The sequence below is a fragment of the Palaemon carinicauda genome, chromosome 10 (genome assembly GCF_036898095.1).
Source record: "Palaemon carinicauda isolate YSFRI2023 chromosome 10, ASM3689809v2, whole genome shotgun sequence".
NCBI classification, from domain to species: Eukaryota; Metazoa; Arthropoda; class Malacostraca; order Decapoda; family Palaemonidae; genus Palaemon; species Palaemon carinicauda.
Window position 1 is genome coordinate 1,846,626 of NC_090734.1, and position 13,333 is coordinate 1,859,958.

At 37.5% G+C, this 13,333-nt stretch overlaps 1 pseudogene; it reads left to right on the top strand.

Moving 5' to 3' along the window:
* The first annotated feature begins 10,951 nt into the window (after positions 1–10,951).
* On the top strand, positions 10,952–12,163 carry LOC137648581 (uncharacterized; annotated as a pseudogene).
* Positions 12,164–13,333: the final 1,170 nt, after the last annotated feature.

Consider the following 13,333-nt stretch of genomic DNA (forward strand, 5'->3'; position numbering starts at 1 on the left):
ATATTGAACTATGTTTTTAGTGAGTATTGCTTGCAATATCTTAGATGTATTTTTAGCCTTGATAATGAGATGAGTCCCGAAACCGGCATCAATAAACAGAAGAGATGTTTATGAGACTCTTCGCTCTCCTATCTATTATACACAACCACACACACACACACACACACACACACACACACACACACATATATATATATATATATATATATATATATATATATATATATATATATATATATATATATATATATAACTGGCAACTGTGGAACAAGAAAAGATTGATCAGATCTAGCAAAGGCACCCCATTGAGATATCAAATATGTCTCAGTGGTTGTTCGTGTTGATTTACTCAAAGACCTTGTAATGGAGCCACCCGTGTGATCTACAGTAATGCTACAGGAATGGAGAGTGACAGCTGGTAGCATTGCCCATCTTCCGTGGTGAGAAAAGGAGAGCTTTATTATCTAATTCAGTTCTCTATCTGGTAGCAGACTCTCCTGGTTATATTTTGGAATCTTACACACGCAAACACACACACACAAGTTATCATAACTTATAGAAATACCAGAATCTACTATGCATAATAACTGAACCACAACAATACAAAAAAGAAAAAAAAATATTGCTGACCATTAGTAAATGCACGTATGTATATAAACAAAAGAGGAACAACCACATTACTGAACCCTTCGCTCCATATTCTACAAAATTTGCATTCGGGGGTTTGAGGTTCTGGAAGACCGGAGGCGAACTTTGAAAAGTCTCGTTTCTTCGGTAGAACAAGGACAAGGAAGGGGCCGGAATAATTGGGTCACTAGAAGATGAGAGAAAAAAAACACAAATCTTTCTGGGATATTCAGTTTGTTTTCTTTTCATTGGTTCGAATTGAATCTAGTTTTTGGAGATCCCATATGAAGAAGTTTTGAAAGAGGCTTTAATCAATGGGATTTTTCTTTATCAGAGACTAACATTTGAACGGTTCGTACTGTTGGTCGTTTGAAAATGCAACGTCTGACTAGACTGTTGCCTAGTTTCAAGCCTAGCATTCTTTACTAGTCCAAGCTTTAAGAAACTAGAGGACATGAGGCACCGGAAGGAAGTCTAAGGCTCATGCATTAAGGATATCATGGAAAAACTGAAGCTGGAGATAGAATTCCTAAGACTGGATGTATAATTTGACTGTTTAAAGGCCATTTGTGAATGGCAGATCAAATGGCAGTGGCAATCCTCTAGCTAGCAGGACAATGTCCTAGAGACTGATAATATATACATATGATCAGTGCTCAGGTCCTTTCTCCATCCAAGCTAGGACCAGGGAGAGCCGGGTAATGGCTGCTGATGACTCCGTATATAGACTTATAGACTCTCCCAAAACAGCCCCTACTTAGCTCACAATGATGGTAAAGTTGCAGACACTAAAAGAGACTTGCGAGATTGAGCGGGACTTCAACCCTAGTCCGGTAGACCAGCAGGCCGAGACGTTTCCAATAGTCCACCACAGGCTAGATCCTATGTGTAGCCCAACCCACTAACTATACCATCTCTCCCTACACAAGCTGTTTGGTTACTCGCCGTGTAGAAAGGGTGTCGCAGGGTGTATTTTTCCGAGTGAGGTGTGCCATGAATTCCTGTGTCCAACATGTACGTCAACATAATAAGTCATTGAATCTTGTAATAGGGAAATTTAAGCTGAGTAAATTTTGGAAGAGGTGGCATGAGGGGTGTGTTATTGCTCCCTGATTATTATCATGGTCGTTTTCCTCTCTGAGGTCTTGGTCTGAGCAGTGAGAGCCCAGTGGGTAACCTCGTAGGATGTGTTCCATTGCTTGTATTATTTACCCACATGGGCATTCAGGGTTGGTGGCTAATTACCATTTCTGGCTGTTATGTAAAGTTTTGCCCACTTTTACCATTGTTCTTTTTAGGGTTACCAAATTTTTCCTGGCGAAGGTTGTTCCACTGGGCAGGCCTCATTGAAAGGCCGTTGCTGTCTAATTGGGAAGGGAATCATGCAAATAGGTTCCATTGAATAATGGCTAAACTGGTGCCAAAAGGGAAAGGTAACAAACACTTTGAATGAAAAGCGAACCTAAAATATGTCAATTATCTTTCCATAACTAATATTTGTATAAAAATATTACGTTAATTTCTGCTGATGTTGTATATACCTACACACACACACATATATATATATATATATATATATATATATATATATATATATATATATATATATATATATATATATATATGTATACTGCATGTATAATTATACGAACAACCACACACTCACACACACATATGTGTATGAATATATATATATATATATATATATATATATATATATATATATATATATATATATATATATATATATATATTTATATATATATATATATATGTATATGTATATTTCCATGAAGAGTGAATACTCTTAATAAGAAGTAGTAGTAGTAGTAGTAGTAGTAGTAGTGGTAGTAGTAGTAGTAGTAGTAGTAGTATATGTATAAATAAATAAACAAATAAATGAATATTGCTATAACGTAAAAACACTTCTTTATGAAAAAAAAAGCAAAGCAAAAGAACATAACCAGCTAAGTAAAATGATTCTAAAAGCAACTGTGACACAGATTTTGTTGATCCCTCAACAACAAAAGCTCTTACAGGTACAGCTGGACGAATGAATTCTTAGGACATCTCACTCTGAGAGAATGCACCCGGCCACACCATCACTGCCATCTTTTCCCACACCACGTGTTTGGCTACTCTCCGCAAAGTAAGGGTGTGAGAGGGTGCGCTTGGGAGCGAGGTTTAGATACATTTATTAATAAGATTCTTCCTTGGAACTTACGAAGGCTCTCAACGTGATTTAGTTTCCTTCACTAATATTGAAAAAGGAATTTGCTCTCTAAATTTAACCAACATAAATTTTGCTCTCTCTCTCTCTCTCTCTCTCTCTCTCTCTCTCTCTCTCTCTCTCTCTCTCTCTCTCTCTCTCTCTCTCTCTCTCTCTCTCCGCAATATATGGAAGAGACATAAATTAAGGAGAAGTCTGTGAAAAATATAGCAACATGGAATGTGAATTGATTGCGGTAGAATTTGAATTTGAAAAACTAGTGAATTTTGTAGTTTATAGACCCCCAAATACTAAGGAGTTCGACATAATAATAGAAAATATAGATGATATATATAGAAACCATAAAGACTGGAACATACTCCTATCCGGAGATTTTAACTTTCCTTTCGTGAATTAGAAAGAACTGATAGAAGAAAGTGGTTGTATGTATACATATAAAAAGAGAGTAATAGTAGCGCGGAAGATAAGAGGCAATTTGAAAAGCTTCAAGATATGCTATTAGTACATAATATGCAACAAATAAACCCCATTCCAACCAGAAAGGAAAATATCCTAGATCTAGTATTTGTGAATTAGGTGAATTATGTTAAAGATATAACAGTGTATAACACAGGAATTTCAGTCCACAATATCATAGAATTAATAATGGATTCCAAAGCAAGTGATCGCAGAATTAATCAAAGCACAAAACGTTGGGAAGGATATAGAAAATATAATTTTATAGTAAGAATATAAAATGGTCAGAAATAAATGAAGAACTGAATAAAGAATAGAAAAATATATTTGTAAGTGATAATATACAGGTAAATATGGACATACTGTACAAAATACCGGAGAAAATTGTTGAAAAATATGTACCAAAAGAAAAAAAAAAAAACAATAAACAAAAGACATGCATACCAAGAGACAGGAGGCTCTTATATCAGAGAATTAGAACGTGGAATAAAAATCTTGCAAAAGAAAAAATTTTTTGAAAAATGATGGAAATAAAATGTAAGATAGAAAATACAGAACAAAAGATTATACAATCGAAAGAAAATTCAAAAAGGGGCTTAGAAAGAAGGACACTTCAAAATAAAAAGAAAATACCCAAAGTACTTTACTCCTATGCAAAATAGATGCATAAAGGGAGATTAGAAATAGGCCCTCTAAGAATTGAAGGACGGCTAACGAATGAAGAAAAGGAAATATGCAACATATTAGCAGAAAAAATATAAGAGTGAGTTCACGCCAAGAATTGTGAATGAGAATAATGAAAGAAATGAGAGAAGAAAATATTGAATATCTAACGGATATAGATATCAATGAAGCAGATATTGTCAAGGCTATAAACGAAATTAAAAATGGATCGGCAGCCGGACCAGATGAAGTGCCAGCGATTTTGTTGAAAAAAAAATGCAAACACTATCGCGAAGCCGCTTGTAATACTGCTAAGACAATGTGTAGATATGAGTGAGATATATAGTTAAACATAAATTAACGTACATAACCTCTATCTTCAAAACTGGATCAAGACTAGAAGCAAGCAATTACAGACCTGTTAGTCTAACATCACATATTATGAAAGTGTATGAGACGGAAATAAAAAAGAAAATAATGAATCATTTGGTTAAAATTAATTTGTTTAATATAGGTCAATGCGGTTTTGTGCCCGGAAAAAGTACACAAACACAACTGATAGCACACTATGAAAACATACAAAATTATTATAAATGAAAAAGACACAGATGTGATCTATTTAGATTTTGCAAAAGCCTTTGACAAGGTAGACCATAATATATTAGAGAAAAAAATGAGAAAGCATAATATTGTGGGAAAGATAGGAAAATGGGTAAAAGAATTCCTGCAAAACAGAAAACAGATAGTAGTTGCAAATGACGAGAAATCAGATGAAGCTCAGGTAATATCTGGCGTGCCACAAGGTACGGTATTAGCTGCACTGCTGTTTGTTATTATGATCTCAGACATAGACTGTGGTGTTGAAAACTCTGTATTGAGAAGTTTCGCTGATGACACAAGAATAAGTAGAGAAATTACTTGTGATGAAGGTAGGAACTCACTACAAAGAGATCTAAACAAAATATATGAGTGGGCGGAGATAAATAGGATGGTATTTAACTCCAATAAATTCGAATCAATAAGTTATGGAAACAGAGAATGAATGGTATATGCATACAAGGGACCTAATAACGAGACAATCACAAACAAGGAAGCAATTAAAGACCTTGGTGTAATGTTAAATAGGAATATGTTATGCAACGACCAAATAGCAACACTGTTGGCTAAATGTAAAGCAAAAAAGGGAATGTTATTCAGACACTTTAAAACAAGAAAAGCTGAACAGATGATTATGTTTTACAAAACTTATGTACGTAGTACACTCGAGTACTGCAATGTGATATGGTACCCACACTACCAAAAGGATATTGCACAAATAGAGAGTGTACAAAGGTTCTATACTGCTAGATTAAAAGAAGTTAAGGACCTTGACTACTGGGAAAGACTGCGATTTTTAAAACTATACAGTCTAGAAAGGAGAAGAGAATGCTACATGATAATACAAGCATGGAAGAAAATAGAAGGAATTACTGAAAACATCATGGAGCTAAAAATATCAGAAAGAGCAAGCCGAGGTAGATTAATAGTGCCAAAAAATATACCAGGTAAACTAAGGAAGGCACACAGGACATTAATCCACTACGCACCAGCATCGATATTGCAACGACTATATAATGTGCTGCCAGCTCATCTAAGAAACGTATCAGGAGTGAGCGTAGATGTGTTTAAGAATAAGCTCGATAAATACCTAAGATGCATCCCAGACCATCCAAGACTGGAAGATGCAAAATTCACCGGAAGATGCATTAGCAACTCTCTGGTGGATATACGACGTGCCTCACACTTAGGGACCTGGGGGAACCCAAACATGAAATAAGGTAAGGTAAGGCTCTCTCTCTCTCTCTCTCTCTCTCTCTCTCTCTCTCTCTCTCTCTCTCTCTCTCTCTCTCTCTCTCTCTCTCAAAGTTAACAATTTTAATTTTCCAAGTACATAATAGTAGTAGTAGTAGTAGTAGTAGTAGTTGTTGTAGTAATAATAATAATAATAATAATAATAATAATAATAATAATAATAATAATAACCATAACAAAAACAATACTACTACTACTACTACTACTACTACTACTGCTGCTGCTGCTACTACTACTACTACTACTACTACTACTACTAATAATAATAATAATAATAATAATAATAATAATAATTAAACTAACTTGAAATGGTAATAATTTCATTCGAGAAAGATAATGAAGGACATATAAGGAGAGATCGGCAAGACCTCCTTTTCTGGTTATTAGATTTCCAGATCATCTGGAGGAAGAGGTTGCTCTAGAGAATTTGAGGAGGATATTGTCTACTTTCTGGAGACATGCTGCAAGATCACTAATGCAACCCTTATAATAAACACCATATTAGCAACAAAATCTTTCTTCAAGGCAACATTTTTTTTTATTGTGAATTATATGATGGTCAGGACTAATATCCTCTAATTGATATTCGCCGTGTCACTGTGAACTATAGTTGAATGGACTAATGAAAAATCCATTTTCGTTGAGTGATTTTTTATGAATACCATTATCTTCGGCAGAACATAAAATTCCACATTAATCTACAAAATCCAATATATATTAAGGAAGACAGTTGAACACAAATTTTTCAATTCATAATTCATAATCATAACTACTGATAAAAAAAAAAACCTATATTTCTTAGAAAAAAAGCGTAACGTATCAAATTATATGCATAAAAGTTTAAAGGCTGCAAATGAATGTCAGAGTCAAGGGACAGTGAGAGTGCCCTAGCAAGGAGGACAGTAACCAAGAGACTGACCATACATACAGTATATACGATCAACGCCCAAGCACCTCTCCACCCAAGCTAATACCCGGCAATGACTCAGTAGGTAGACCTATATTGTAGGTTCCACAAAACCCCTCATGCTCAGTTCACATGGATGGTGAGGTTACACCCACTAAAGGAACTAACGAGTTTCAGGGGGGCTTGAACCCGAGTCTGGCGTTCACCAGGTAGAGACGTTTCCAAAAGGCCACCACAACTTTAAAAGGCAACTCCCCAAAGTAAATTAAACTAACGTTTAAGTGACCTTGAAAGTTAAAGTACTTAATAAAACCTTGAAATATCTTCCTTCTATACTTAACGTATCAAACTGACGCATAAACAATTTCAAATGATAAATGATCAGTTGTCTCCTCTGTTATATGAATCTTATGATAATGGGAATAATCACCTGAAAAAAAAACACAATAAAACATAATTAAGGACACTAGCAGCCAAAAGCATAATAATTAAAAAAAAATAAGATTCCTACGACCTATGATATATATATATATATATATATATATATATATATATATATATATATATATATATATATATATATATATATATATATATATATATATATTTCCTTTTTATTGAACTTAACTCCATGAAATGATGCTAAAATTATCAAAGCTGTGCCCCTTGACCGGGAAGTGTTTCCACTCTAATAAAATGAACAATAAAAATATGGTCGACCAATATTTGTGCAGCTTTCAATATTTGACCAACTGACAATATCTTACCTAGGTCGTGAATAATATATGTGTGTGTGTGTTTGTGTTTATTGCATGTTTAAGTGTAAGTGTGCGCGTGCTTGCGTATTTAGCAATTGTATTTATTTTTCAATTCTTCACTTCACCTTAGAAGTTTAAAAAACGAATATATTATTCACGACCAAGGTAAGACATTGTTGGTTGGTCGAATATTGAATATTTGTCGATCATATTTTTGTTGTTCATTCTTTTAGAGTGGAAACACTTCCAGGTCAAGGGGCACAGCTTTGATCATTTTAGTATCATTTCATGGAGTTAAGTTCAATAAAAAGGAAAACCATATAATATACATACATATACCTAGGCACTTCCCCCAGTTTTTGGGGGCAGCCAACATCCAACAAAAGTAACAAAAAATGGAGACTTCTCCTCTCTACGTTCCTACCAACCTGACAAGGGACTCAACTGAGTTCGGCTGGTACTGCTAGGGTGCCACAGCCCACCCTCCCCCGTTATCCACCACAGATGAAGCTTCATGACACTGAATCCCCTACTACTGCTACCTTCGCGGTCATCTAAGGCACCGGAGGAGTAGCAGGGCCTACTGGAACTGCGTCACAATCGCTCACCATTCATTCCTATTTCTAGTATGCACTCTTGCCTCTCTCACATATATCCTCCTATCACCCAGAGCTTTCTTCACTCCATCCATCCACCCAAACCTTGGCATTCCTCTTGTACTTCTCCAATCAACTCTTGAAGGCATTCATCACCTTCTTTAGCAGACAGCCATTTTCCATTCTCTCAACATGGCGACATCACACATCCCTGTCTCAGCCCCACTCTCACCGGAATCCAATCGCTCACTTCATTTCCTATCGTAACATATGCTTTACTACATTTGTAGAAACTCTTCGCTGCTTGCAACAACTTTCCACCAACTCAATATAACCTCATCACATTCCACATTGCTTCCCTATCAACTCTATCATACACGTTTTCCAGATCCATAAACGCAACATACACACCCTTACCTTTTGCTAAATATTTCTCGCATATCTGCCTAACTGTAAAAATCTGATTCATACAACCCCTACCTCTTCTAAAACCAGCCTGTACTTCTAAAATTGCATTTTCTGTTTTATCCTTAATCCTATGAGTCGGTACTATACCATACACTTTTCCAACTACACTCAACAAACTAATACCCCTTGAATTACAACACTCATGCACATCTTCCTTACCCTTATATAGTGGTACAATACATGCACAAATCCAGTCTACTGGTACCATTGACAACACAAAACACATATTAAACAATCTCACCAACCATTCAAGTACAATCACACCCCCTTCCTTCAACATCTCAGCTCTCACACCATCCATACCAGGTGCTTTTCCTAAGCTCGTTTCATCTAGTGCTCTCCTCACTTCCTCTCTTGTAATCTCTCTCTCATTCTCACCTCCCATCACTGGTACCTCAACCCCTGCAACAGCAATTATATCTGACTCCCTAATATCCTCAACATTCAGTAAACTTTCAAAATATTCTGCCCACCTTTTCCTTGCCTCCTCTCCTTTTACCAACCTTCCATTTCCATCTTTCACTGTCTCTTTAATTCTTGAGCCAGACTTCCTTACTCTTTTCACTTCTTTCTAAAACTTCTTCTTATTCTCTTCATATGAATGACCCAATCCCTGACCCCACTTCAGGTCAGCTGCCCTCTTTGCCTCACTTACCTTGCACTATACTTCCACATTTTTCTGTTTTATATTTTTCATACTTCTCTACACTATTACTCTGCCGCCATTCTTAAAAACCCCTCTTTTTCTCTTCCACTTTTACCTTCACTCCTTCATTCCACCTTTCTCTACCCTTCCTCATGCTGCCTCCAACAAACTTCTTCCGACACACATTACTTGCAATCCCAACAAAATTTTCTTTTACTAACTTCCACTTCTCCTCTAAATTACCAGTTTCACTTACTTTCACTTCGTCATGTGCGATTTTCAACCTTTCCTGATATTTACTTTTTACCCCTGGTTTTATTTGCTCTTCAACCCTCACTAGCTCCCTTTTACATCCACCTACTCTAATCCCCCAGTCTTTTGCTAAAACTAATTTTCCTTCCATCCAAAAAATTATCAGACATAGGCTACCTTTAGCCATACCCCTAAACACATGCACGTCTTTCAATCTTCCAAAAATTCTTTTAGTTATCAACACATAATCCATTAATGCCCTTTCTACCACCCTTCCATTTGCCACTCTTACCCATGTATACTTGTTTTAGTCTTTCTTTTTGAAAAAGCTAGAGCTTACCACCATCTCTTGCACAACACACATATTTACCAGTCTCTCATCACTCTCATTTTCACCTGGTACACCATACACCCCAATGACATCTTCTACCTCTCTAGCGCCCATTCTAGCATTTGAGTCACCCATGACAGCTACATAATTCCTTCTATCCAATCCTTCTACAAACCTAGTTAATTCATTCCAGAACTCATTCCGCTCTTTTTCACTTTTCTCACAACCTGCCCCATACGCACTGACAAAAGCCCAACATTCCCTACCCAACCTAACCCTTACCCACATTAACCTAGATGATATCTCATACTTTACCTGGGGGTGTCTGCCGTTTTTGGGGACAGGGATATCTTTCTTATTACTAGCCAAATCGTATTTCATTATGGGGTTGATGTTCTTTACAATTTTCTAACATACCATAATATGATGTTAATTTATCGTTTTGACTAATAGCACAATTTACCTTTACCACGGCAATATTTTCTAAGTTCAGCATGGTCCGTACGCAAGTCACGGGTAGCTCCTGCTTAGTTTCCAACTTTCCCGATAGACAGAGCCCGTGTCATCCCAGTCTAAGAAACGTTCGGTTTTACAATTTAATACTGTCCCGTCAATCTACATAATTACCCCTTAGTTAAGTATGTAGTTTTTAAGGACACGTCATGTTTAGAGACATTTGATATTGCTGGGATATTTATCATGAAATGTTATGTTAGAAAAAGGCCGTTACAATGCGTCGTACGCTGAAGCCACGGCCAACTTACTCGGTCGTAAAACTTCCCGCAATCATTGTTTCCTGCCTGATTATAATAACACCCGTTTGGCGGCGCTCGATTCGCATATCAGATGGTCGCGCAAGCATGAACAGTTTTCGATGTTCGTACGTATGTTTTCGCTAATTCCAACAATTTTCATTTTAATCTCTTGTTAAGATTGTTATTTCTTTCGAAATCGTACCAAAATTATGCTGAATACTATTTTGTTTTATATACAAACAAAGGTTAGGTTATCCAGCATCTAGTTAAGATATTTCGTCAGATAAAGCCAGTGTCAAACAAAGCAACCGAACTAAACCTTTCGTGGGCCGCGTGATTTCAAATTTTTAATCCCCCCCACATGACCCGAGATTGACCTACAGCCGACCCTTTCCAACTCTAACCGCTGTGATGGATAGACCTGTTCCGTATAGTTTCTCTATGAGTGATGTTTTCGAGTTTATCTCCCGTATTGATCAGATTGATGCAATTAAGACTCTCAGATATATACATCTACGTGATTTCACTCGTGTTACCCCCGAATTCTTTCACTATTTAGTTCGAGAAGGCCTCTTAGGGGATTTTAGAGGTACATGTAAAAAGTGTAAAACAGGTGATGTGGCCCTCATGCGTGATGGCTGCAATGTGCGCAATGGGCAATCCAATTATTTCTGGAGGTGTAGGAACCGCAAGTGTCGCCGAAAGTTCACAATGCGGCATAAATCATTCTTTGAGGGCTCACACCTCGAAGAACGTGACATCATTCTCCTCACGTGTTGTTGGGTTCTTCGTTGGCCTCAATACTGTGTTGAATTGAAGACCGAATAGCTTGGTTCTCACACTCTCGTTGACTGGTACAACTTTCGCCGAGGAGTGTGTGAACAAGTGTTGATTTTGGACAATAAGAAAATTGGTGGACCAGGGCACATTGTGGAAGTGGACGAGAGCAAGTTCGGCAAGAGGAAGTATAACATCGGGCATGAAGTCAAAGGAACCTGGGTCTTTGGGGGCATTGACCGGGAAACACGCGAGACCTTTTTCAGAGTGGTTAAGAAACGTAACGCGGAAACGTTGATCTCGGCGCTCAAAGAGCACGTTCTTCCCGGGACCACTATCATTTCCGATTGCTGGAAAGGATATGGCAAAGTCAAAGACCATGATTTTAAACATTTTACTGTAAACCACAGTGTTAACTTCGTTGATCCTAATGACCCGACCGTACATACGAACACTATAGAATCGCAATGGCGGGTTCTCAAAAGGAGCTTGCTACCAAGATTCGGTACCCAGAAATCGTTGTACGAAAGCTATTTCGCGGAGTACTGTATCAGGAAGCGATATAGAGAGAAGTCCGTATGTCCGTTCAGGGCATTTTTACAGCTCAAGCGCGTGTACCCGCTCAAAGCCAGTCCTCTCTACTGGCCGATTCCTGAATCTCCTCCCTCTAACGCTACTAACGTTCGGCCAAGTAACGTTCGTCCATCCAGGAGCCGTTCTTCAGCTAACGATGCCCGACCTTCCACTAGTCGCAAAAGTTCAAGTCCTCCTCTTAATCCTCCACCCCAGAAGAGGTTGAAGGACCAAGAACCGGAGGATTTTTGTTTTAGCGACTACGAAATTTAAAGTAAGCCTGAGTAACCTATAATATGATCATGTGGATAAGATATAATTTTGAGTGCTGCCCAAACCTTTTTTTGTGTAGGAGAGAGACTTACGAAGGGGGTCCGGGGGATTGCCCCCGGGTAGGGGTAGTGACCTGGGAACTACTAGGATTGGTTAGGTTTGGTTTGTGGGGTTTGTATGTTAGCAACAGTGTTTGGGGGGTCGCAGGGGGGCGTCAGCCCCCCCGTTTAGTTCACGATGAAGGTAAGGACATGGCTTGTAGGTCAGGTTAGGAGGGGAATTTTGGGTTAGTTGTCCATTTGTCTCGCACATTTCCGACATCCATGACCAGAGGGTTCCTAGTATGTAGATTGTTGGGACAAGCATTTACAAAACTAGTGAATTTGATATTTCATTCCGTGATCATTCCCGCGAAAAAGAGCAGATTTTCCTACTTAGTTTCCAACTTTCCCGATAGATAGAGCCCGTGTCATCCCAGTCTAAGAAACGTTCGGTTTTACAATTTAATACTGTCCCGTCAATCTACATATTTACCTCTTCGTTAAGTTTGTAGTTTTTAAGGACACGTCATGTAATCATTCCCGTAAAAAAGAGCCGATTTCGGACTTTTTTTACTCGATTTCAAGAAACATTCGGTTTTACACTTTAATACTGTCCCGTCAATCTACATTATTTAACAAATCATTCCTGTAAAAAAGAGACGATTTCGGACTTTTTTTACTCGATTTCCGGCCGGTCAAAGGGCTGTCCCCAAAAACGGCTGAGGCTCCTTTACCTGTTATCCATTCACTCAGTAATAAAGCCACACCATCTCTTGCTCTTCCCTTTTCAATCCTATTGTACTACATCCACGCACATTCAAACACCCCAAAACTAAAGTGCGGAGGCAGTTACTCTCCCCCCAGCTCCATCTCTTTAATGATGTCTCACAGGATTGTAAATACAGGAGAGGGGGTTCAAAGCCCCCTCGTCCCATCCCTTTTAGTCACCTCTTACGACACGCAGGGATACATTGGCACTATTCTAATTGTTTTTTATGCCCCCACAGCCACAGGGGCCATGTATATATATATGTATATAAATAAATATATAAATATATATATATATATATATATATATATATATATATATATATATATATATATATATATTTATATATATATATATGTA